Raw genomic sequence first — 26,568 nt, forward strand, 5'->3', positions numbered from 1 at the left:
ACCACAAGTGGTCTTTAATATGTGACATCCTAGTTTACATAAGAGAGAGCACTTGAGTAGCACATGCTAAGGAAGGAAAAGACCAAGAGAATAGTATATAACTATATAACAAATGCTGAAACCCAGTATGTGTCAGCTACAAACAAAGCAAATAGTCTATTCCAGTTACAGTGGTTCTTTATCACAGAATCCCTAATAGGCCAGTGACTGGGAACTATGAACAGTGGCTATACATGGAGCATTCCTGGGAATGTAATAAACACTTATGCATATTTTTAAAAAGAACAAACTGGATCAGAGCAAATACTAGATCTAGTTCAGTATCTCTGATAGGCCCTTGATAGACACTGAAGTAAATGGCCTAATGGTATGTGATGCAGGATCCCAACAATCATCCTTCCTGCCATGCCACATGTGCATGGCAGAAGGCATGATTGGTGGGATTCCAAATCAGGTCCCATTAAATCATATTGCTGGTGCAGAGGGAGCCCTATCCTGGCCTCCCCTTGCATTGGCAAGTAGCAAGCTTGGCTCCCTGCACTACCCTGGCTGGGTAACCCCGATCAGATGTTTAGAGCTCCCAGCTGTGGAGGCACACCGTGTGCTCCCCCAGTGGAGCCCCATCATATCAGGGACTATGGCCATCTGTTCAATCAAAGGTGTGATGGGAATCAGCCACAAATGATTACACACTTTGTATAAAGTTCTATGACTTTTTATCACAACTTACATGCATGTAAATGGCTGGGGATTTTTTTCCCCTCCAGATCCCCTTATGTCTTGGTCTCTGTTATATTTTGTGGCTGTGTGTTCCACAGTCAAATTGTGTGAGCTAGATGCAAAAGAAATTCCTTTTATCATTTTCAGTTTTTCTGCCTTTAATCCTCATTGGATCTTCCTTTTTCTTGTATTCTGAGACAGGTTTTACTCAAGTTCCTGACCTAACTTTTCTTAGCCATTCACTATTGTGTTTACTTTTACACATCCTTCTTATGTATTTTCTTTCTAAGGTAAATCACCACATGGTTCTCAGTCTATTTTAGTAGGACACTGGTTCCATACTTGCCAATTTTTTCAAATGTTCCTTTGGAGACAGAGACCAGAACTGAGTTCATATGTATTATTTTACTTACTTAGTACATAAAACATCTATCTGTATCATATATCTGTATATGATGTCTTTGTGGAAAATAAGTGAAATTATGGGATTATAATGTAGGCATTATTTTCAGTCACATTCAAAATGAAATATAATGTTTTTACTATTACTGCGCACACAGTGGAGATCTTGATTGAGCAGTTTCATTGAGGCTTCACAGGAACTGGCCCTTCAACTTAAAGTTACTGAAAGACAACAAATATAATGAGAGAGATTAATGTAAGCAAACATAAACTGACTTATTAGAATGGGTCATGCTTAGATATCCTAGGCCAAAGGCAATTGTTTAAACACATAACAAGGCAAAAATCGATCTGTCGAATTAATAGAAAGGTCCAGTTTAAAGAAACGAATTTCTACTTGTGTCAACATATTTTACTGCAGTTTCCTATTAGTGCTTGTTGCTAATTTTTTCCTCCTTTGCTAGATGCAAAGCATTTGACTGAAAAGTAGTTGCAATAATAGGAAGTTTTCTGGAAAGTCATGAATACCTTATGTGAGTGGAAACATTTTCAGCTGCCTGTTGCTCCATAGCCATTAATCTGATGAAAAAAGACTTTGCACATGGGTTCACTCAGGGAGTTAACATCTGATTTTACATGGAAATATTTAATATTTAAAAGAAAAAGTATAGTATAGCCTGAAGCCTACTTAAAGAGATTTCAGAGATTAATGTAGTTTCTTGCCTCAGTTCCTATTGCCTACTTGGAAAAGAATGTTGTTTTGAAATGTAAAGTGAAGTAAGAGGAAAAATTAAAAGAACGTTTCTACAAGACCCCCAAAAACTTAAGAGCCTAACCCTGCCAAAACTCTGCAAAAATATTAATCCTGTTTTCTTACAGTATTTCTCCTATGTTTAACTCAGAAATTTCTATGCCATGTACAGCTGTAGCATCAGTGATGTTCCAAAAATAAATAGATAGATGTTCATTTTTTGTTTCTTAGTCGCTGAAGTCTATTAGCTAATTTTTTTTTAATTGTGTCTAGTACATACTGTTAAGACAAGCCTTTATGGATTTGGAATTGTTGCAGCCTTTTATTTAAATACAGGTATTGATAATTATATTTTATAGGATACAGACCACTGGGGAATCTGTTTTAACAAGCATGGTCTATAACAGTGGTTCTTAAACTTTTTTTTCCCTGTACCACTTGAAAATTTCTGAGGGTCTTAGTGGACCACTTAAACTTTTTTTTTGTTCTACAGATCAAAGCACACAACTCATATTTTAACATCAGTAGTATTACCTTACAAGTACAGATATTCTCTGTTGTTCCACAAATTTTCTGCGGAGCACCTGAATGGAGCTCATGGACCAGTGGTGCTCTGCAGACTACAGTTTGAGAATCTCTGGTCTAAAATTTTAAGTCTTCTGAACTATGATGTACTTTTATTTAGTTTAAATGGGTTTCTGAGCTTGCATGCTTTAAAGAGAGTTGCTAGCAAATGGGTACTTGTTGATATATAGCCCTGAGAGAGTCACTGAAATGTCTGGGTAAACTGTCCTATGTTAATTTGATATAATACTATTTAGTACTGCAGAAACAGGCAGCGGATTCATTGTGTTAAACCAAGGAAGCATTAGGCCTCTACTTTTTAAGTTTTTTCTTGCTGAGATTTAATTCATTATACCTCAAACTGTCTATGACACATTTACATCCACTTTAAATGTAAACATTTCTCAACTTGTCATTGTATTTATTTTGTTCTAAAGGCAGAAGTGTAACAAGAAGTTTTGGTGCATGTGGCATGAGGGAGAGCACCAGGGAGGTTGGGGTGGGGTGTAAGCATCAAGAGTTTTCCTCCTGCAGCAGTGTGAATGGCCTGAACATAGGCTGCTGCTTCAGAGGAGGAGCTGCCATTCTGGCACCCCTTCAACTTGGCACTTGGGGTGATGCCCAAGTTGCCCACCCCTATTTATGATGCTATTTAAAGGCAAAAGAGACTTGCCAGCAAAAATTGCGCTTTGCTTTTTCCATTACTTTTTGGATTCAGTAGCCTTAGTATGTAAGCATAATTTTAAAATATGTTGAAGCATTAACTTGTTAGTGAAGGTGGCAGGTAATACAATCCTGATTGCTTGTCTACTTATTCTATGCCATCCTAGTTTCTACCTTAGGTTATTTTTGGAAGTTCACTTTAATATAAAAGGCTGTATATACCCATTTGCTTCAGATCTTTTATCTCAGATCTAGGACGTGATGCTTGCCCACTACTATAAGAAAAAATATTTCTGGAATAAAGCTGCAGATACAACTTTGTCAGAGCAATGTTTGCTGATTTTTACAGACTTCCTAACATGCTAATGACTGTGAACTGTACCCAAGTAGCAACTGTGTGTCTTTGAGAATATTTTAAACATACCATGTATGTGTTGGAAACACTACAACAGAAGAAATCTAAATGATATACAGTTTCAGGTAGGTCATGAAACTTAGAACTGCCAAATATTTGGGGTCCTGCTCTTGTGCGCATGCTATGCTCAAGATCCAGTTGGATCATGGATCTGAGAAGCAAGCCAAAACTCCTTGGATAGTTCATGACTGAATACAGAAAGAGGGAGCCAAAAACAGAGAAAGTGGAAAGGGTTTCTCACATTATGCTTTAATTCCAGCTGTTCATTTTACATGAAATAGAGTTGCTATGCGCAGCAGACCTAGCTTTCAAGACATCATTTATCTATGCTTGTAATCCCGGCTTTTGACGTGTAAGGCCACTCAGTATTTCATTAATATGGTCAAGAGGGTGCCTGGAAGTGATTTTGGGTAATATTGCTTTCATTATCTGGTAAGAAGTTTCCAGAAGACTTCTACCTTCTCCAGCTCTAAGAAATAATGTTAATAGAGTGCTTTATCCATACCCAGGTAGAAATCCCCCTCCCCCCCCCCAATCCAGCTAATTAGTAATACTTACCAGACAACTTTTTCAAAAAAAAGGAGTAAATGTTTGTACATAACTTCACATTCCCTCTATTTAAAGAACTAACAAAGGCAGAATAGTCCAAATGTATTTACAGTATTCAACAAAAGTTCTACCTGTATTTTGAAACTCAGAATTTCATGGTTTGGTTTTGACTCAGGTCATTACTTTCATCATTAGAAAATTTCTCACAGAAATCTTCAGTTTAGTACATATTAATTCTATAAGAACCACTTTTTTTTTTATATCCAGCAAAACTACTAGCATCTATTTAATTTAACAGAAATAAAACAGTTCTTTCATAATCCTATAGAAATGTCTACAGTCTTGCTTGAACTATCCAAGCTTTCACAGCATGACCCCAGGGTTAGTTATTATTCCTAGTATCTTTGGGCTCCAATAAACGTGCAGAGTGGCTGCTCCGATGCATCGTAATTATAGCACGTTGAAGCAGACTTGATTAATTGAGTCTGCTGGAGCATGGTAATTACTCTGCTCCAGCAGAGTCCTGCGTCACATTTATCAGCATCCCTGTACTGGAAAATGGCAGTGAGGTGCTTTAAACTAAAGCTAATTTAATAAGCTTTAGTTCAAAGCACCCCCCCCCCACCATTTTTCAGCATGGGGACTCTGATACACATGACTCTCTGGGCACTTCTAATCAGCGTGGCCCCTGAAGCTACGCTATCTAAAGCACCCTCCACCGCCTGGCTCCTGGAGCATGTCTACAAATGCCTTTTGACATAAATATTTCAAGGAGACGGAATCACTCTTGATGTCCCTCATTGAGGCTAGAACCGAGTATGTTTCAGAACAGGACCTTGCCTTAATATGGCTTGGTGGCGGTTCATAGAAGAGGTACAAAGCCTGTGAAAAGAAAGGCTTTCTTGGTCTAAAGAACAGTGAAAGACAAGCATAATGAAAGTACAAAGTATAAAAAAAGGTGTAAAACAGGTTATTGGTAAACAAATGGTCTCTATTTCCTGGCCCAGTCATGCAATATGCTACAGGGTTGCACAGGGATTATACCTCTGGAAAGCAGTTACTAGGGGTGTGTGAAGCAAGCCCTATTCGATTCAGATTTGGATTCAGCCCAAATCAGGGACAGTGATTCAATTTGTTAATTCAGATCACTGTCCCTGATTTGATTCGGCCAAATCCAGATCTGAAGATTCGATGCTGATTCAGAGAATCAGTGATTCAGACATAGACACAGTTTTATAGAAGAGGTGCTGCCTTGGAGGTAGCAGGTGCGGCTCGTGATCGCTGCAATGTTAGCATGCATGGAGCATCCCACAGGTGTGCAGGGAGGCCCTCCACATGCTTGCTGGCAAACCCGGAAGTACTTCCAGTCCAATTCCAGGTCTGCCAGGGAGTGCGCAGGTCCCCCCCATTCCGTGCCCCCCGGCTCAGTGATCAGCTGCAGGGGGACCACGGGTTCCCCCCCAGACCCAGGAGGCACCAATCGCCGAGCCGGGGGAGTACAGATGGGACCCACAGTGTACTCCCTGGCAGACCTGGAAGTGGACCAGAAGTGCTTCTGGTCCACTTCTGGGTCTGCTGCCAAGCGTGCCGGGGAGCCCCCCATGCTTCTGTGGAACACTCCATGCACCCCAGCATTGCAGCACTCACGAGCCCCTGCTACCTAGAGTTATGTAGAAAAAACATTTAAAGCTGTCTCTACGTCCAAATCTCTGAATCTTTCCAAAGCTCTCCAAATCAATTTAGAGGGTTCCAATTCGATTCGGAGAGATTAAAGGGTCCTCTGATTCAATTCAGATTCAGAGGTTCGGCCACCAAATCAGGCTGAATCTCTACTGAATTGAATCAGGGACTGAAGCTTCGCACAGGCCTAGCAGTTACTTTTCTAGATGGACCACCACTGCAAGGAAATGGAACTGATTTTCTTTTACCTCTAGTGTCTGGAAAACATAGTGGCAGCACATACCAGGATTGAATATAGGATTTATACAGTATGTTAACACCTTTCAGGTGCATCCATGTCTCCTTGGCTGATTAAAAAGAAACAATTCAACACAATTAAATAAAGACATGGGTCTCTTGTACAATTACAGCTTCCTAAGTGAACTTTACAGGGGAACAATCTAACACCTATGGAGGGATACCCATATTGTTTTAAAAAGTGTAAATATTTTATTCTATGTTTTAGTAATTCTCATAAACAGGGTATATATGCCCTTAAATTAAATACCTAGCTATGTGTAGTACAAGCAAGGCATGCATATCTATGTTCAAATCCACACCAAGGCTTGTATCAACTCAGCATGATACAGTTTGGGAATGACTGTTTGAAGAGGTCCAGCCAGCATTAACAAAAAAGCAGGGTTTGCGTTCCACTGTGGTGTTGTAAGTCAGCAGATGCTTCTCCATGTGGGTGCCCATCACTTTCCAAACATATCTTCAGTTCAGATTTTAATATGAGATCCACATGAGTCATTGTTAATCTGGTGGATAATCTTGCTAAAAATGGACTAACTACTCTGCACACATGAAGAATATCTGGGATGAGGGACAAATTTGTTTTTTAAACATAATTTTTCTCCAGTGAAGTCCTCCTCCTTTTCAGTAACACAATTGTATGTCTTTGAGCAATGATTCACTCTTACTATTAATGTTTTAAAATATATGGTCCCTTGTTGCCATTTAACCTCAGAAAGCCATTTTGCTTCAGATAGTAGAGAACGCCCTGTTTATTTTTATTAGCATTTTGTATAATCAAAATTAGCCATCTTCTCTATAAAGCCCCTATGGAGGCAGGTTTCTCTGCAGAACAAAACCATAACTAAATACTTCCCAAATTAGGATTATGATCAATGGTATGAATACCAAGGCTTTTAGTGAAATAATTTTACTTTATTTCTTAAACACAAGACATATTTACAATAAACTAATACAATATAGTTTTATTATTTGATAAGTTGTTTTCAAACAATAAAACATAAATGGGTGAGTATGAACAAATAAGACAATGATTTCTGTTATATACCAGTTACCATAGGCTCTCAAAACATTGTGTAAAAGCTAGATAATTACATTAAATTAGAAAGGGGAATATAAAGAACATTCTGTGCCAAATTCCAAGTCAACACGTAACAGCTGTCTGATTAGCACAAAATGAATCTACATTTCTGGTTTGATAAACAAACACATATACACAGATACCCTCCTCCCCCCTTTCCCACTTCTTCCCCCCCCCCCCAACTCAAGAAAGGAAGCTGAAAAAAATTATACGTCCAAGTGAGAATGCATGGATTAAGAAATATAGAATAGACAAAACAAACATACTTTATTCTTACAAATAGTGTCATGGGATAGTTAAGAGCCATCAGTGGTTGGCAGCTATGTGAGCATATTTGACTAATCAGCAAAAGATTCATTTTTATTAGTAATGACCAAAGCTGAGATATCATCTTCTATAGCTACTGTGAAAAAAACCCCAAAAAACTAAAAAAGAGTATTGGTCTTATGCTTATCATAGGGGGGGAAGGAAGAAGGAAATGCATTCTAATCCCAAATATGAGGGGAGAGATTGTAATATTTGTGTTTACCTGTTTCAATTATCATGCTTTCCAAAATGGGGGAAAAAAATCAACAATTGAAATTTTCCATTACCTTTTTGTTTTTAGATGTGACAGTGGCTTAGTGGTTTATTTTGTGTTTTAACTATCATAGAGCATATTGCAAAAGGGTGCATCCATTCATGTGTTTGGAAATTTGCTTATATATTTACTGCCAACTAGGTTTTTCCCTTTCAGTAGTGATCAGACATTAATTTGATTGCATGAGGAAATGTGCAATAAATCAATGATGAATTTTTCCATATGTCTTGCATAAAATCCAAAAATGATCATCTAATGTAACCCAGAACATCAGAAATCAAATGTACTGTTATATATTTAACACCTCAAGACTGAATAATCTGTATCACAGAGCTAAAAAAAAATAAGGATAAATTATTGGCCTTTGTAAGAATTGCTGTAACTGTATTAAAAAAATAATTTAAAATATTCATTATGTTTGCTAATAATAGAAGTAGAAGATGACTACCTCTGCCTCAGGCTTTAAAAACACTTTACATTTAAGTTACAGATGTGTGATTTATTTTGTGGTAAGCAAATGTGAGAAGCTGCCCAATTAAATCTTATGCCTCCAGTCCTCAGGTGTGAGGTGAGGCATGGAAAGGAAAGCCAAACAAGTGATTTTAAGTGTTTGAGCTGTAGCAGAACATTCTGTCTCTGCTGCTTTACGTATTCTGCTCCTCCCATAAGTATTCTGCTCCTCCCACCATTTAAATCAGTATTGAAACTTTAACTGACATCAGTAAAGGAGGTGGAATCAGGAGCTACATGAATTTATCAGACTTTTATTTTTTTTTAAGAATCAGATCATGAGGCATGGTCCATCCTTTTTTTTTTAAGATGCCCATAAAACATGACCTACGTTAGCAAATTAAATTATTCCTTTTGTAATATTTATTTTTAAGCCCTTAGTACAGCAAACCCAGTTAATTTCTCTCCATGTGCCCAGAAGGTATGATTGGCAGTAGGATGCTACCTTGTAGTTTTCACCTTGTTAAGTTTCAGTCTGCACCTTTGTTATATTTATATAAATGTTTGTAAGCTCTTTGGAGACTGTTTTTGTGTACACTTGTCCAGAGCTTGCAATAAAGAAGCCTTGATCCTGATCAGGGCCTGAGGCAGTTAATGCATTATTCTTTTAAATATTCACCCAGCATGTAACTAATATGAAGGAAGCTAGATACAGCTGGTGATGTAAAGGGTTTGAGCCAAGTATATGAGGCCACTAGACTAATTTCCCTGTGGAGCAGGGTGGTAGCTGTTGTTGTATCCCTAAGGCTGCAATAGTTGCTATGAAATTGTGCTGTGTTCTCTCTTTGTGGCATTTTAGGAGAAATCCTTTTCCAGAACTTTTCTTACTTCCCACATGCATGTAGTTGGTCTCTGACCTAATTGCAAAGCTGGGGGTTTTTTTGGTTTGTTTTTAAAGTGATCACATGACAAGCTATTTACAAACTACAAGACTTTTTCCAATAACAACCACAATTATTCCCAGGACTTTCTGGATTTAGTGAGGAATAGCATATACAGAAATATTACTTAAAACAATTAAGTTACAGTTCACCCAATATCACACATTTGGGTTTCTTGACACACCCTTTGGGCAAGCTGGCTTTTAAAACTAAGGCATGCTAATTACTTAGCACACAATTGCCAAAATCTACAGGTTTTCATTTTAAATTAATTAAAGCTCACAGATGTTTATGACATATACAATATATCTTCAAGCATATTTCAACATCTGAAGAGATAGTATCAATATAATTCATCTTAAGAATATGCTTTTCCTTTACATATAACTTTTTAAATGAAAAATCGCCAAACAAATCTGAATTTTAATAGTATAAAGTAATTAAAGTACAAGAACAGTGATATTACCCAAGATTTAGGGAAATTTCATTCACACTTTATTGAAAAGGTAAAACTTATTTGCTCAAAAAATTAATTTCCATAGCATTGCTTTTATAGTTTATAAAAATAGTAATTGCTGCCACAGGCCTCAATTGTGTATAGTATTTAAGCATATGCCTAACTTTTAGCACTTGTAGGGTGTGTCCAGATGAGGATGCACGTGCATTTTGTGGTGCCTTCACCACAGGCAACCTTAAATAAAAGGCAACCTTAAATAAAAACTTTCTTTTGAACTACCAAGTTGTGTTCATCCCCAAATGGAATATTAATGTATTCTGATTGTTATAACCATTGTCTATGTAACCATTCCTTATGCTGTTGGTTTATCCTTGTTATGTTTCATCTTAAATTATTTTATTGCATAGCCTTTGGGCAGAAATTCTTTCTCCAGTATGTATTATAAAAACCCTACCATATCTGAGTGCTGTAGAAGTAAATAAATAAAAAAAAAGAATTATGATAAATAATACTGAGAATAATAAACACATTTTATTTTGGATGGTCCTACATTCCCAGCACAAGCCAAAGTCCCACTGATTGGAAATGTTGAGTATACAAACAGTTGCAGACCTATGCTAAAATTGGACAAATAATGTATCCAACAAGGTGGTTATCTTTTTTTATACATATTATATACCAACAAATTATGATAGTTTTAAATGAATTAATTATATGTAATCAGTTGGGTATTTCACCAGTGAATAATTTTTAGTCTGCAAATATTCCAAATTGCAAATATTTACATCAAATATGTAATTCATAATCTAGGTGGTAGCTTAGATACTTAATGCAACTAACCAGTAGTCTGCATTACATATTCTGTGTTCTGTTGTAACATATGGACTCATGCAGTATTCGTTAGTTGCTCAAATCATCAAGTCTGGGAACTTACCATGTCATTAAGTATCCAAGCAACACTACATGGACTAAGAATTTTTTTTAATTGACTTCACCTTTCCTGAGTATTTGAACTCAAAATACACTTTCTTGGACTATTCATGCTGGTGTGAGCTTGGGTTCTCAAATGTTTATCAAAACTGTACATATGTTTAAAAGTAATGTATGTGTTTGTATGCAAGGAAAGTATAAAGGATCTTTGAAATTAGAGTTCTCTGCATTTAAACTGAAAAATGTTTCTGATGGTTACAACCCCCTTTATCAGGCCTTAGCTCAGACCTTATTCTGAATATGGATCTTTTACTAAGAAATTCTTAAATAAATGTGGAGTACCAAGACTAAAGTTTCAGCTACACTCCCAGCATCTTACCAGGTAGCAAGAGAAACACAGTGAAGAAAAAACATACTTTAAAAAATGCTTTTTCTTACTTGTTTGAAATGTGGGGGTTTTGTTGTGTTTAGTTTTTCTTTTTCCTGGAGGGGTTCAGAACTAGTGTTGAGTTTTTGTTTCTTTTTTGATTGAGTAAAGAGCTGCAGGATTAATTATAATTAAAAGCATTGTGTTGTAAGGCACAGTAATTATATTAGAAATATTTTGCTCCCATAAAAGGTTCCATTTCTGTAGCATCTTTCAGTCATCCATGGTGAACATTTCTTTCCCCCCACTCCCAAAGATACAAACTGAATTGCAGCTGTATGTTTTGTATGTAATATGATACAATGCACATAAGATGCTGGTGGCTTACCTTTCAGTATGAAAAGAATAATGGGTATAAAAGATGAATAAGTAGAGTCAGATTTGGATTTAATTCTCTAAATGAATTCAGCTGGACTGAGCCCTGGAGATGCCCTTAAGCAGAGAAATTGTCAGAAAAGAAAGTTAGATTAGGTGATGATTGCCGGACAGAATAAAACTTGAACACCACCAAGTGTTTTTCTTCATTTCTGAGTTTTGTGAGAAGAGCCAAGCCACATGAACAAGTTGAAAAAACAAAAAAAAATGCAACAAATAACACCCCCCCACACACACCCCAACACACACAGACAAAAGGAAAAAAAGAAAGGAGTAAGAAAGGGGGCTTTACAATTGGTTTGTACTGAAAATTAAAGCCTTGGGAGTATAGAAATGTGGAACACCTCTTTAAAATGTTTCTGTTACAAAATTCCAAATTTATATTGCCAAGAAGGTATTTACTTATGTTATGGCTCCATCTACAGCCTAGAAGAAAATAATCTACAACAGATAGCTCCAGTCTTTGTTTCTTAGGTGCTTCACTAACTGACTTATTGACCTCGTATGCTTAATTTTAATGAACTCTCTTCATTTATGCCAGTGTATTTGCAGCCACAATTAAACTAGCTAGTACTTAATTACTTCCAGAAAAGCAACTAAGTTGAACAATTGTTTCTTTGTTTAATTTTATATTAGCCCTCTTTCGTTTAGTTGGTTTAAAATTTAAACCAAATAATTAGGGATGTAGGTTTGAAAAGGACATCTAGCTTGCACCCCCAAAACAGGCACATATATGTGTATTTCACCAAAAAAAAAAATCAAAGCAAAGCAAATTCTGGATTTTTTCAATAAAGGATTGAGGGATTCCCAGCAATTGGAGAGGGGGAAACATTTTGGCAAGAGCTACATGATGTAGATTGAGAAGCCCAACAAAAAAACTCTTAGGACTGTAGAGACTGGTGAGGGACCAGAAACCCGACTACTGTGGACCAGGAAACTGGGGAGACCAGGAAAGTTTTGGGCCACTTGGAACTTGTAATGGATTATAGCAAGGACTTATGGGGACAAGTGCTCAGCTCCAGCAAGAAACTGCAACCCAGACCACAATGGATATTAATTACCTGTATTACAACTTTGGCAAACCAGAGGGCTAAATTAAGACAGGAAAGAACACTTTTATTGTTTTTATAGCCTACAACCATCTAGCTGGAAGAGATCTAATTGTCCCAGTGCATATATAGTTCAGTTTAACATTGTAGCCTAAATAAGTGCCTTGGAAGTTAGATGGAAATGGAGAAGGGTTTCTAGCAGCCAACTTTAATGGTATTGCAGAACCCAATTCTAGAAGAGACTGTTATTCAGAACTGGTTCAAGTCCTTGATGTGCAGTTTGGAATCAGCCATCATTGTGAGTTGGAAGTGGAACAGAACAAAATAAGAGATCCACCTGAACTGGCAGAGAACTTGTAGAAATTTGACTACTTGGGTATACAAATAACAAACAAGGCATTCCAGGATCACTACCAAGGAACCCATTAATAGATCCTCATCTGTGGACTTGGAGTTGCAGATCAAGATGGCATTGAAAGGAGGACAACTATAATGGAAGAGGCTGTGAATTTGCCATACAGCTTTTCTTCCTGTGAATCTGTTTACCAAAAGGGGAAGTAACTGCTACGCGTGAGAAGGAAGTGGATCAGCATGTAAGTGCAGTTGTCTTTCTAAGTGTCTGTCATACATGTGATGCACAGTAGGATTCTGACCAGATTGATGACAGTCTTAAATGATTAGGAAAAATGATCATTTGGCTTTTATAGATTCATAGATTGTTAGGGGCTGGAAGGGACCTTGCAACATCATCGAGTCCAGCCCCCCTGCACTAGGCAAGAAAGACAACTAGGGTCAAGTGACCCTGGCAAGGTGACTGTCCAGTCTCCTCTTGAAGGTTTCCAGGGTAGGTGATTGCACCACCTCTGGAGGGAGTTTGTTCCACAATCTAGACACTCTGACTGTCAAGGAGTTTTTCCTAGAATTGAGCCTGAAGCAGTCTTCCAGGAGTATCCATTACTCCTGGTTTTCCCCATGGGTGTCCAGGTGAACGGTTGTTCACCAAGCTCTTGATGTACTCCCCTAATGTAGTGGTAAGCTGCTACCAAGTCCCCTCTCAGCCTTCTCTTCTTAGGCTGAAGAGGCCCAAGTCCCTCAGCCTCTCCTTGTATGGTCTGCCTTGCAAGTCTCTGATCATATGGGTGACTCTTCTCTGGACCTCTCAAGTTTTTCCACATTCTTGTTGAAGTGCGGCGCCCAGAAGCATCCCTGTTAAAGTGTGGCACCTTTGTACAACAAGAGAAATGGACAGCGGTATAAAAATTAACAGAAATAGTTCAGTTTAATGTTGGTGCTGTGAAAAAAGTGGCTTTAAAAAGGAGAGCTATTAAAAATGTGAGATGGACCAGAAGAGAATGTCAGTGTCAAGTCAGACAATGGTCCTTGGGTGAATTTGATATCTTTTATTAGACCAACCCAAATAGTTGGACAATATTTATTAAGCAAGCTTTCGGGTTCAAAAACCCTTCATCAGGCTAAGGAAGTTTCAGCAGTTGGTGTGTGCTCTTCCTGGATGGAATGAAAAGTAAAGAAGCCAGGGGCTGGGCTGGGGAGTCAGTTGCCAGGCAGATTATACTGTATCAAGTCAAGTCAAGTGTCAAGTCAGTCTCCACTGAGGAAATAGGAGACTCCATGCTGAAGGGACAAAGTTTGGAAATACAAAGATCGTGCCCACAATTTTTATTTTAGATGTGTGTGTTTAATAAATAATAATGAAAGTTTACACTGAATGTGGAGGGTATCCATTCAGTCTATGGGAACAGTGCACTTTGACTCAAACATAAGTTGTTAAACTAGATGTGCTTAAAACGCTAGTGGGATCCAACAATGAACTAACTAATTTAACTTAAATGGAGGTGTTATGATGTGCACCCATCCAAAAACTGGATTTGGAAAAACTTAACTTCTCAAATTTGAGCAATGTCTAGATCAGGGGTTTTCAACCTTTTTAAATAAGTGTACCCCTGGTAGCCGGGCATGGAGTGGGGGAAGGGGGAGTGGCATTTGGCCAGATGTGGAGCGGTGGCAGCATGGGGTGGTGGGTGGCGAACTTCTCCCCACCCCTGTCCAGCCAGCTGGGGAGTGCCCGTGCAGCCCGCAGAGGGGTGCTGCTGCCCTCGCACCCCACCTGCCCCTGCTCCTGGGAGGTGGTGGCACAGGATGGTGGGTGGGGGTGATCCGTTCCTGCTCTCCCATGCATACCCCCTAGGGCCTTCCCAAATACCCCTGGTTGACAACCCCTGGTCTAGATATGCAAATCCATTATTTCCTTATTTACTATGTCAGCTTTCATAATGGCTTATAACTTAGTAATAAATGCCAGGAAATATTTTTACAAATTAAGTCTGTGAAAATTCCTTTTAAAGATGCGCCTCAGATTAAATAGATGGCTTGTATACATTGAATTAGAAGGCCTGCTTCAGGTGCAGAAATCAAAACAGTAATTATGCTGTGGTAATTCCAGCAGAGAAAACATGAGGAACAGTTCTGAAATCTACCTTCCCATCCTCCTTTAAGATATTTTTGAATTATTTGTAATATTATAGCACCTAGGGGCCCTAATCATGAGTTAGGATACAGCCGGGCTTGGGAAAAAGAAAAAAAGGCTTATAATTATTTCTTTTGGAACTAGGTACCTGAATGGTGGGCTTGATTCCTAACACAAGCTATGTGATCATCTGAAATAAAAGCATACGGCTCTTTCCTGCCCAGAGCAGGGGGGCTGGACCCGATGATCTCTAGCCCTAAACTTCTCTGAACATGGGAAGAGGGATTCCTCTGGCAATTGGGGGTGGATGAAAGAAAGAGAGAGAGAGATTTTTTAAAATCTTTAATTGTAAATATATTAAAAACAAAAGGTGAAAGTGCAACCATGTAGCTCTCCTAGGGGCTGAGCATGAAACACTTGCCAGAACAAAAATAAAACAAATCCTCATATCATCAGAGACTGAATCTCCCGCCCCTGCAACACCCTTCATTGGGTTACACAATTAGGACTAGCTGTCTGTCTTTCATTTTGCAGAGTGCACCCTCAGTGGCCCAGCACAACACAAATTGGTCCAGATTTTGTTGCAAAGTGAAGTGTCTGAACTCAAATGTGACACATGTCCAGACCAATAAACAGAAGAGTTGGAGGGTATCATCAGAGCCAGCCCCTCTAAGCCAGTTTCTGTGGCTTTTTCAGGGTTGCCATCTTGGCCTGGTTCAGCAGGAAATTGGCCAGATACATTATGCTCTTCTTAGCTGCTTAACAGCCACTAAACACACTCTTCTTAGCTGCTAATATTGTGCAGCACCCTATGACACCCTTAAAAGGATCCCATGTTATCCTGAGGTGCCACAGCACCATGGTTGAAAATTATTGAGCTAAGAGAAAAGGCAGCAGAGCAGCACTAAGCACAACCTGAACAAATGTTGTGAATATAACCCTGGGGAAAGCCTAAACTCAGATTTTTGGGTTAAGTATTAGCAGGCAAGGACTTGGAACTATAAGCAAAGAATCAACTCCTGCTGTTCAGTTCTTGTTGTGTTCAGAGAAACAGGAGTTTGTACATCCTTTGTAAATAAACAAGATAGACTGTGGCAGAGAGAGGATCAGCTTCTCTTCCAAATGGAAACAACCCTCAGGGTCCTCAATTTTTGGCTAACCATTCAGGTCAAAAGTGGATAACAGTATATTAAATATTAAAAGTCTGGTGTTGCATGTGAAGTGGAGGAATACTGACCGTGGGCCAAAACTGTTCTTTTGCTGTACTAGGGGGAGTCCATTTAAGCTAAAAGAAATATTATACAAAAATCAGCAGATCAACATGGTTCAACTCAGAGACAGCTGCCACAACTTACTTGGATTGCCAGTTTCCTGAAAGGGAAACTTTTGCAACTATTGCAACTGATCACAAACATATGAAGAAGGCCAGGCTATACCCTTTTCCCTAGCCACAGTGCTTGAACCAGCTTTGTGAAAAGTGATGATGGGGGATGTATATTAGGGCCCCCTACAGTGAGGTGATTATCCTGCATCTGATACCATCATGTTATGATACCACAATATTACAATAACACCAAATTGGTCACCAATTAAAATGCCAGATAAAATTTTAAATATTTTTAAAAGAAGAAAACAAAATACCGTTTTAAATTTGGATTTTTTTTTTCAAAATTAAGTTTTAAATCTTAAACCTGCTGTGATTTATTAATATTGTTTAAACTAAATGAAAAGAAAACTAATATTCAGGCAGGACATGGTTGCTGGCTAAGTCTTAAGGAAATTCAAATGACTGTATTGAGGGAAGATATGAAATAAATACCAAAAACTATACAAATAAACTGGTTTATCACTTCAAGAAACTTTTTTGGCAGCTGTTGTTATAGAAAGAATGTTCATTTTATTTCAATTTATCCAATATGCTAGTACTAATACTAGTACAGTATTAGTTCATTCAAAGTGGAAAAAATTCCTGAGAAATGAAAAGTAATAAAGCTTATTTTCCTCTTTCAAGCTACAAGTTAAAAAATAGGTGCAAGAGGCTTAGGTCTATTAGTTCTAAAATTCTAAAAGACAAGGTGACAAGAAACAATAATTCAGGTCAATAACAACAGAAATCATGAGTAAAATTAATCATCTAATCAGTGACAAATAGAATTTGCCATTTTCTAACATGATAAAATGTACAATTTTAGAATCTGAACAAATGCATATTAATCTATATACTTGCTTAAATGTTTATAGTGCAAGTTCATGGTTAGCAAAAAATAGTACCAGATATAGTGAAAAGGCTATATTTAATTGCAAATCAACATATCTCAATAGTTACCAGCCAATGTGAATTAACCTTTCTTTAGGAAATAAAATGTAGCAATTCAAAACAAGACTAATAAGAATTATGCAAATTAAAGTATCCTGCTTGGTGATTTAAATTGCAGTTAAAATTGGTGCATTAAATAACTCTGATTTAAAACTGTCTATCCTGCCACCAGTAGAGTGCAAAGCAGCCCTATGTACAGTGCTATCTGGGCTTCATCATAAGCTGTTTGATGACTGGACCTTGTCTTCATACTCTTCTGTAAAGCAACTTTCATATTGTTGCTATACAAATAAGAATGAGTAAAAAAGGATCAGGCCTTTAACAGATAAGGTCAGTCATTGATTTCCTCTCTCTTTTTTCATTTGCTTCCAGGACTTGTTGCCTTAAGGTATTAACATGTTAAGTTCAATTAAAATTGGCTAGAGCCTTTTGGCTATTTTCTAGATAAATTGTTCCTGCCCTTATTGGCTTTTGCCCGCAGCAAATAAATAAAACACTTAAAAGAAAAAAAAAGTAGTGAGAAAGAGGGATAGATGAGAAAGTCATGTTAACACAGTACAAGCAGAGGAAAAGAAACCATGAAATATACATATAAATAATCATGTTTGGGATTTTCCGTATTATTATTGATGTTATATTTTAAACATAATTACAGATTTTTCCAATCAAATGTAAGATTCTGGATTCTGGGTGAAAGTTTTATTTTAGGGTAATCATTCTGTTAAATATGGAAAGGGAAATGGAACAAGACAATATCGGCTGGGGAAAGCACACAGAGGCCAACTTTGTTATCAGGAAAAATCAAAGTTCCCAGCAGACAAAGAGCCCACTCACCTGAAAGCTTAGCTCACAGAGCAGCAAACATTAACAAAATGTTTATAATTTTAACTGTGCATCATATTTGTTTTGTTTTTTAGCCAAGTATCTACACATGATAGCCAATACAGCCTGGCCAAGTGACAACTTAGGGAGAATAATGGTGTGATGGGGCAGCTTATACTTGAAGCATATAAAACAGCAACTATGTTTTTTGTGGGAACTGGTATAAAGTGGGAGAAATTAGATTTTGTTAATGAGGGAACCATTTGATTGAAAGGCAAAAGGCATGGTAGACTTGAACCTTATAAACTAACTAGATCCGAGATGTAGGAAAATCCGACCTTCCCCACTTACCCAGATGTGCCCCAAAAATCCTGAAGTGAGTCTCAGTAATTGGGGAAAGCCAAGCAAGTGCTCCCAGAGCTTGAGGGTCCTGATCCTGTGTAGGAATTCCCAGAGTATGCAGGACTGGGCCCCTCAAGTCCCAGGAGAACATATTCCCTTTTGTCCTGTAGCATCAATGGGCAAGACAATGGGTGCTGTGTATTTCACCCAATGAAGCCGATTGATTTGGCAAGGTCTATTTCTAGCCTAAGAATGTTCACAAGACATTAGTGCAGAGTATCTAGTATGCCGTCATTTCAGATTTAAGATTTCTGTACACTAACTTCCTGGTATAGACGAGTCCTAATAGTCAGGTGACCATATATTCCTAGTCTCGACATGGAACTCTACTCCTTCCCATCTCCTCAGCTCTCTGGCATGCGGAGGCTGAATTAAACAGTCTTAGTTTTAAACAACTGTCCTGGGTGTCCTGCTGAAAATGGGACATTTTCCCAAAACAAGAAAATGCCCAGGACTGTCTTGGCAAAAACAGGAGGTATGCTTACCGCACAACCTAGACCCAATTTTAACCATGACAAAACTGAAGTAAGTGAAAGAGAAAATTTCTTGCTCATGTTAATGTACAGTATGTTGCATTTTTTTAAAAACAGTTCTTCAGGTTTCATTTGAGTTATATTTCCAAATGATTAAAATTTAACTTGGAACAGTTTCGTAAAAGTTCTTTGCTTCTAATATTTACTCACAAGTGAGATTTCACAATTGTGGCAAATACTGAATGGAAGATTCCAATAAGTTTTTCATCATGGATTTTACAAAATTGAATTAAGTAGTCTTAATCACTCATATTGACATTCTACTAAATGCCTGTTCAGTAGTCATTGGAAATTGCTGTATCTTTATGGTTGCATATCTTAAAAACCACAATATAATTTGCCATTTTCCCCCTGAAACTATTTCTCTGCATCTCTATATTACATCTTCAATTTGATAATTATAATATGATTTACAAGCACTGATTCTATCCTGTAACAAAGCCCTATGAAATGATACTGTATTATTACTATTGCCATTTTACATGAGGAAATGGAAGTACAAAAAAAGAAAAGGGTGATTTGCCTGGAGTTGTATACTAAGGCTCTCACAAAACCAAGAATAGGTTTTGGGTGGCAGGTTCATGCCCCAGAGGTGGCCATGATACCCCCTGGTGCCTGTTTGACTCCTGCCTGGCTATGTCTTTATTGCAGCTCTCCCTTGATTGCTTGTCTGCCACACCTTGTCCTTAATAGAGGTTGAATAAGAAAAGCTGCCCACAGGACTTAGAGTGAGTCTTAGTCTACTTGTAGCATCACCAGCACCTCCAAAAGCCTTGATTCAGCCCTTAAGCTCACTGGGCCCTTCTCAGCTGCCTATGCCCCTGCCAGGCACCTGTAGCTTCAAAGGCTGCATGTGTATCTGTGTCTCTCAGGGGCACCCATAGCCTTAAGGATGTAATGCATGGCTCTGTTTCTTCCCTACACCACACCCCAAACCTCATGGGCTTTCTTCCTCTTTGCTTATTTATACACTTGGCCCCCTTGGACTCTTGATCCCACATGCAGGCCCTCCTCTGGGCTCCCAGACCCTATAGTCCAGCTTAGACCCCCTCTGGGCTTGTGGAGCCTCTGGCCCAGCTCAGCCCTTCCCTGGGCACATAGATCCTCTAGTCTGGGTTTCAGCCTGTCCCTAGGCTCCTGGGCCCCACTCTCAGTCTGTGGGCCCCTGGGTTACCAGTTCACCAAGTAGGCTGTGAGCCTGCCACAGCAGGACTCAAGGCTGAGCCACCAGTGACACTTAAATAAGAAGAAGCATCTGAGCCCTATGGCAGACATCTCAAACCCTCTCTGGGTTTAACATAAAACAAAGGCCACTCCCCTATACAATCCAGCCTTTTTCTGCCCAGGTGACTTGCCTCTGTTCCCAGACCTGCAGAGTGGCTTACAAAAATCCAAATCCCTTCAAAAGCTCTGCTGCTCTGCTGCCAGGGAGAGACTGCCTGACCAGTTCAGGCTCTGGGCTTATAAACTCAAGCCTGAGCCGTCTTCCAGTCAGGCGAGTCCCTCATTAGTCCCTTGTACCACTTACAAGTGGTCTATCAGGCTACTTGCTCCTTTAAAGGAGCAGGCTTACCTCAGTGCCCTGCTACATTCCGGATCTCCTGTATCTTATCCTTTGCTTAAAAGACTCTCTCCTTCCTTTGTCCTACTAAAGGAAAATATTAGGACCAAACTTAAACTGCTTTAATCCAACTATGTATATGCCAAAATAGAAGCATATGACAAAAGTGTAACAATTCTTTATTAAAAATAAACACATGCTTATGGGTTGAAGTCAAGCTTGGAAAACTTCAGTCCTAAATTAAAACTTTAAAAAGTTATGTGCATCAGAACACCTGTACAATGAAATTCAGTTTTATGACTTAAACTATAGCATTCTCTATCAGAGAAAGTTGAAACATAACTAGGCATATACTTGAACAATCTATAATGTTGCAATCTTAGTAGTCCTATTATCAATAACATAAATCTATGTAGTAATGACTTACTTTTGTAGAATTATTTTTGGAGGTACAGAAACTTCTTGAATTGTGTGGTCTAAATATATTTCCGAATAAAATGAGCTACAAAGAAGAAATTGATGGAAAAGTCCTTAAGGTGACTTTTAAATGAAAATGAAATGTCTCTTAGTAAGTTTCAGCATACAATATTACAGACTGGTAGAATTGGATCTCATTAATTTCAAACATAGATTTTTATGTGAGTCTATTTGATTATAATTTGATTATCTGACCCTGTAATTAAAGTTTATTGCCAATTTTAAAGCTTATGTGTAAAATGAACTGGCTTTCTTCAATGCAATATACAATCCATTCGACTCATTGACTTCTAGTTTTGCATTTAAATCGAAAAGTCTGTTATAACATGACAAACAGGTTCAGTTTTTGATCATTAATCCTGCTAAGCAATATTCATAAATTCAATTTTGAATCAGTTGGAATACTTTTCTTTTATTAGTTTCTATGTTATTAAATGAGATTGTTTCTGACTAATATATTTCTGGACTCAAACTGTAGCTCCAAGCTGTTATTCAAATCAAATAACATGCCCCTTACTTGTGCCTAGCACTAATAAACGCCAACTTGTGATACATTTACTGGAGACTGTCACGAATATTAAAGGAGGCAATAATGCCACTAATGTCTCATAAGTAAACTGATTTTTCTAACGGGCTGAAATCTGTCATTCTATTGGTTGCAGGGGGGACCTCTTACTTAAAGCCTAAAGCATTCTTTTACTCAGCTAAACATTATTATTGAGGAGGTGTTTGACCAAGAAATTACCAAAGAAGAGAACAAAACATGTAATATGTAACTTCTGGTGCCACCCTAAGCAACAGGGACAAAAAAAAAATAGATTCACTGGCCAGGGATATACTGAGATTACTAGAAATGCATGTTCATTCATGTGGACCTATGTTTTACCCTCTTTTCCTTTTTACTATTGTCAGCCACCTACTGCAGCCAGTCCAAGATCAGCAAGTGTAAAATAATCAGAGCAGCTGTTAGTCACATCTTAAACCAACAGCATTGATATTGCTATAGTATTAGTGTATGATACAAAGATTATCAAGATTTTTGTTTCTGTGAACATAAGAACATAACAAGTGCCATACTGGGTCAGACCACTGATTCATCTAGCCCACTGTCCTCTCTCCAAAAGAAATGGATGCCACACACGGAGAACACTGAACTAGATATCTCTAGAATGATCTGTCCCCTATTCAGTACCCTCCATGGGTGTGTCCGCACATGCAGGCATGTGCGCTTGCAGCAGCTCAAATAGAAGTGGCACAAATTTGAACCAGGGCTTTTTGCTTCAGTGCATGTACCTGGACATAGGCAGACAAGGTTCCTTGGGTGAATTTGATATCTTTTATTAGACCAACCCAAATAGTTGGAGAATAGTTATTAAGCAAGCTTTTGGTTCAAAAACCCTTCGTCAGGCTAAGGAAGTTTTAGCAGTTGGTGTGTGCTCTTCCTGAATGGAATGAAAAGTAAAGAAGCCAGGGGCTGGGCTGGGGAGTCAGTTGCTACCTACTTATTTTATCGAGTGTCTCCTAGTTCTAGTTTTCTGTGTTTGGTTGAGTCACTTCTCACTGCTTGATCTCATGCTGCTTACCCCACCAGAGAGCACTTTAACTTCTCTGGCCACTTGCCTGTCATGACTTGCTGATGAATCTAGGTACATTTCATAGACATTAGGGGCTGGAAGGCACTTCACAAGATCATCAAGTCCAGCCTCCCTGCCATCGGTAGGAAGTCTGTGGGGATCAAATGATCCCAGCAAGGTAAACATTCTGTCTGTAACAGGGGGACTTCCTCGGGGCCAGTCTGCCAATGGCCTGCCCACCTGTTTCTGGGCCAACCACCTGCCTCCTTTCCTGCCATGCCTTGATGATATAATTAGGATATTAATTAGGTGGGAGGCTGGCCATTTCTTGTCCTGATGCCAGGGGGTGCTATCTGCAGCTCTGTTCCTCCCCTACATTACAGCCCAAGCCTTGCAGATGGCATCCACAGATTTTAACCTCACTGGCCCCACACTGGACCCCAGAATCCTCCACTCTGGACCCCAACTGGATCCCTCCACTCACACGACCTATTCTCCCCTCATTCTGGGCTGCCTAGCTCCTTGAACTGTTCCCCTTTTGGGTGTGGCCCCCCTGGGACTTTTGGCCACACAGGCACTGGTCTCACCTCCAAGGCCAGTCAGAAACCCCAGGCCGTCAGCTCTGGGCATCCCTCGAGGTGCACCCCTGGCCCTTTTGACCCTTTTGGTCCTGGCCCCAGCATTGACCAGTAGAAGGATTTCAAGTCAGGTCTCTGAGCCTCTAGCCTCCTCTCTAATTTGGGTTCACCTTCTTGACCCTTCTCTGGGGTAACCCACCTGGTTGTGGGAGCTGCGGTTATTAAGGCACCCCAACCTGCCTTTTACCAGGATGGGAGCTGGCCTGGCATTTCCTGGAGGCTCCCGTGCCACTAGGAGCCCCATCAGGCCACCCACTCCTGGCAGGGTCCAGTTTTAGGTCATGCCCAGGACCAGGAGCCTCCAAGCCATCCCCTACAGCTCCTACCCTTACCTCCAGGACGTTGCATGAAGCCTTGCAGCCAGGCAATGTTACTGCTTGGCCTGCCAGCAGTGAACTGTTGTTTATATAGGTGGCCAGAGATCTAAAAGGGCCGCTGCAATCAAGCACCTGCTGGCTGCTTGGCTCAGTCCTTAAAATGGTAGGCACCAAAAGTGCCCTGCCACACTGCCCAATAAGAAATGCACTTGTTCGATAGGGTTAGCCCCTCTTAGACCTGAGTAGTCCATTATACCATATGGCAAGACCCCCACAGAGTTTAAGCAGGGAATTCCTCCACTCCTACACCCCCACCACAGTCTTTCATATCTACTATCAGCTCCAGCTATTAAATCTTCACAGCTAGAAGCTAGGAACAGTACCTCCCCAGGTTACTACTAGGCACCTCCCATAGACCCTCCAGTATCAAAATAAAGAAATGCGGGTAGCTGAACTGCCCTTTACGCTCTGTGGTTCTCTCTCTGGTGTGGGACCACTGCTTTCACCATTTCCGGCATCCTTTTTGTTTCTTCTCTGTGTATTCCCAGCCTATCAGCAACAGTTTTTGTTCTCCAGCTGTGGTTTGTTCCCCCTGCATTAAGGTGAGTCACCCGGTGTAAACTGGGGTCAGGGACTTCCTCCGCTGGGGACTCAGGCTGCTCAGGATGCAGGTCCCTAGCTGTTGCTCCCCCAGACAGGGTCTCTTTCTTCAGAGGTCTCTGTTTCCTTGGGGAATCTTCCAGGGTGAAGCACCAGGGCTGTGTCACCCATTGTGCTGCCCAGAGCACTCCCTCTGCCTGTCCCAGTGTTGCCAAAGCTCTTCGCTCACTGGCCAGTGAGGGGCAGGTGAGTGGACAGCCCTCCCTCCCTGCTCCCCTGGCTATGCCGAGGGAGCCCCTTGGGACACGGCACCAAAACTGTAGCACTCTCTGCCCTACACTGAATGTTCCCACCACTCATCCTGATACCAGCAGGACTGCTTGCTCTTTAGCAGGCAAGGGAAGGGGGGTGAGCAGGGAATCCTCCTCCCTGGCTTCCCGTACTCTGCTACATGGTGACTTGGTGAACAACAATTCCCTGTTTACTTGGTCTATACTCTTCATGATTTTACAACCTTCTATCATATCTCCCCTCAGTCTTCTCCTTCTCAAACTGAAGCATCCTAGCCTTTTTAGTCTCTCCCTATGGCAACTGCTCCATGCCCCAATCATTTTCTAGTTCTATTACATCCTTTATGAGATGTGGGGACCAGAACTCCATGCATTATTCAAGATGTGGGCATACCAGGGCTTTATCTAATGGCATAATGATGTTCTCTGTTTTCAATTCCCTTCATAACAATACCCAACATTGTATTGGCTTTTTTGATCATGGCTACACATTGAACTGACATTTTTAAAGAACTATCTACAATGACTCCTAGATCTCTTTTCTAAGTTGTAGCAGCTAGTTTATAACCCAGTGTTGTGTACATAACAAACTCATAAACTCTTATGTAATTTAAGATACAAGGCACACTGTTCATTCCTGTTTGTCCTTATTGGAATTCTTCCTTCTATATGTACTTTTTAAAATCTTTACAGTCAATATAACTTGTACTCCTTAATTAGTTAAGTGCTTTAAAAAAAAATCTCACTTTTTATATCTAAATAGCAGAAATTGTGCCCCAACATTATAAGCTCAAAAAAAAAAAAAAAGAATGTTGGGCTGAAAATAAGGCTGTTCAGTCACTGAGTTGTTGAATCAGTATTATTTTTCTCCAGGTTAAGCTGAAGCCCAATTTTATGAATTGTAAGTGGCTTCAGCTCCCCATGAGATCTATGGGATTTACTGAAATTCATTACATGGCAAGAAGTTGGCATGCACTGTAACTATACCTCAGATCATAGGTTCATAGGAAAGTAGTTGAGGGCTGAACAAGATGACTTTGTGAGGTCCCTTCCAGTCCTCTGTTCAAGGCAGGATCATCCCTGATTAAACCATCTTACCCAAATGTCTGTCTAACCTGCTTTTGAAAATTCCCAAACTTAGAGAATCCACAATTTCTTTAGGTAGCCTATTCCAGCGCCTGACCACTGTCATACTCAAAATGTTCCTCCTAATCTTCAGCCTAAATTTTCTCTGCTGCAGCTTGAGGCCTTTGTTCCTAGTCCTGTCCCCTACTATATAAGGGATCTGTCTATCTCATGAGACAATAGATTTTCACTGAGTGAAGCATAAGTTCATTGAATATCTTTGAGTGTGGCTGTAGATCCCAACTGAATGATAGCCCCTTCTATGCTTATCACCGTCACGGGACGGGATCCTCGGGGATGGCCATGATACCCCTAGATCCCCTTAACCATGCCAATCCTGCCTAATGGGCATCCTCTTTCTAACCTGCCACATCTTGTTGGTGATTATTATGAATAGGAAGGCTGCCCTAGAGTTTATGTTGGGCACGGTCCTGATGGACCCTGATGAATCCTGTGGGTTCTTGGACCTCTTTTGGGTCCCACTCCAAAATGGATGCCTCTAGGGACACCCTCAGCCTTCTGGGCTAGATACATAGCTCCAAACCACACCTTTATCATGCCCCAAGCCTCACAGATGGCATTCACTCATTGTCCCTCCAAGGCCTTATTTTAGCTTGCCCTTCAGTCATCACTGGACTCTCTGCAGTCCTGTCTCTCTTTCAGCGCCCCTTGGTGCTGGGCTCTCTGCAGCCCTGTCTCTCTCTCTCTCTCTTGGTGCCCCTTGGCACTGAGGTCCACTCACCCCCTTTGTCACTGCACCCACCCTGGCGCTGGGGTCTGGTTCACCCTGAATCCTGTGCCCACCCTGGTGCTGGGGTCTGTTCACCCCAAATCTTGCATGTAAGGAGAGAGAAGAGCCCCAGAGAAGTAAAATGGCCTCACCTGTATTGCAAAGAACTCTTCAGGGCTCCTTCTTCACCTGGTGTAAAAGGAGATGTGGGGCAAGAAAAAGAGGAACACGGGAAACCAGAAGAGACTGACTCAGGCAGTGAGATGGCAGGGAGAGCCGGAGGCACTGAGGAAGCAAGGGAGACCGGGCCTAAGGGAAGCAACTCTGTGGAGGGAGCTGCCGGGGGAGAGAACCCTGAAGGAAACACCC

The 26,568-nt window shown here is 40.0% G+C and overlaps 1 long non-coding RNA gene across 1 annotated transcript; it reads right to left on the minus strand.

Moving 5' to 3' along the window:
• On the minus strand, nucleotides 1-26,568 carry LOC132243455 (uncharacterized). Its single transcript, XR_009455034.1, has 3 exons — nucleotides 26,352-26,568; nucleotides 20,876-20,950; nucleotides 1-1,344 (listed from the first exon to the last, which is right to left on the minus strand). It is a non-coding gene; the product is annotated as an uncharacterized LOC132243455 (long non-coding RNA).

Source organism: Alligator mississippiensis, chromosome 10, assembly GCF_030867095.1.
Source record: "Alligator mississippiensis isolate rAllMis1 chromosome 10, rAllMis1, whole genome shotgun sequence".
NCBI classification, from domain to species: Eukaryota; Metazoa; Chordata; order Crocodylia; family Alligatoridae; genus Alligator; species Alligator mississippiensis.